The sequence below is a fragment of the Garra rufa genome, chromosome 13 (assembly GCF_049309525.1).
Source record: "Garra rufa chromosome 13, GarRuf1.0, whole genome shotgun sequence".
Lineage (NCBI taxonomy): Eukaryota > Metazoa > Chordata > Actinopteri > Cypriniformes > Cyprinidae > Garra > Garra rufa.
Genome location: NC_133373.1, coordinates 21,592,767 through 21,593,906, shown reverse-complemented (window position 1 = coordinate 21,593,906; position 1,140 = coordinate 21,592,767).

Below are 1,140 nucleotides of genomic sequence, written 5' to 3'. Positions count from 1 at the left end.
CATTGTAAAAATACTCCAGCTCTTCTGGACAAAACTATTTTGATTGTGAAAAAAGTGACTTTTGACCTGCCAGTAAAAGTGAAACCCAGAGGTGTTTCCAGACAAGTTCAGTGCTATATAAAAGTTCAAAAGTACAAAATCATTCTTTATTTCTCTTTCATTTCTATATAATATTCTTTGTTTTAAGAACATTTCAAAATTCTCATTCACATTACTGATTGAGGGACCGTTTTGGATGATGTAAGGCCAAAATTATTAGAACACTAGTATTTTCACCAGCTAAAAAATAGCTGTTTTTTTTTTTTTAAATAGTCAGTTATTTCTATATTGCTATAGTGTGTCAGCAGGAAATATTAGTTTACATTTCCAAACATTCATCTTGCCATCAATTGTAATAATCCTGTGAGATTTTTGTTTGCACAAGGAATCATTATCCAGTCAGAACTGAGACAGACTATACCTAGAAGAAATGTGAAGAATTGTAATAGAAGATTTTCTTTATCAATGAACTTTTATTAACTAAATTAAATTAACATTTGGTGTTACTATCCTTTGCGTTTAAAGCAGCTTTTGCCATAGGAGCACTTGCACATAGTTTTTCAGGTAGCTTTGCAGGCACAGTAGGTCTATTACCACACTGGATTATTACAATTAATGGCATAATGAATGTTTGGAAATGTAAACTGATATTTCCTACTGGCAAACTACAACAAAAGATAAAAATAACTGACATAAAACCATTTTTTTTTAACTGGTGAAAATACTAGTGTTCCAATCATTTTGGCCACCACTGTATCTTGCTAGTATAAGCAGCCCTGCATTGCTGTGTAGAAGTAGGCACATTATAATAACTCTGATGGACTGGCACAGAACTGTTCCGAATAGGCTACTAAGGATTTAGAATGGATTACAAACTAAGAGTTTTTCTCACTAGTCTGCATTACTGTCCTTTGATTCCTGTTGTGTATGTGTATTATTTGTCTTATAAGTACAAGACTGGTAGGAGGCACATCTGAAGTCGTTAAATAAAACAACTGAAAGCTACAATAAATTTGCTGATGTCCAAGCATGGACATTTTCTTATGTTTTTGTTCTAGTATAACCACTTTTTTCCTTTTTACCTGTGAAGAAGGGTGGAGC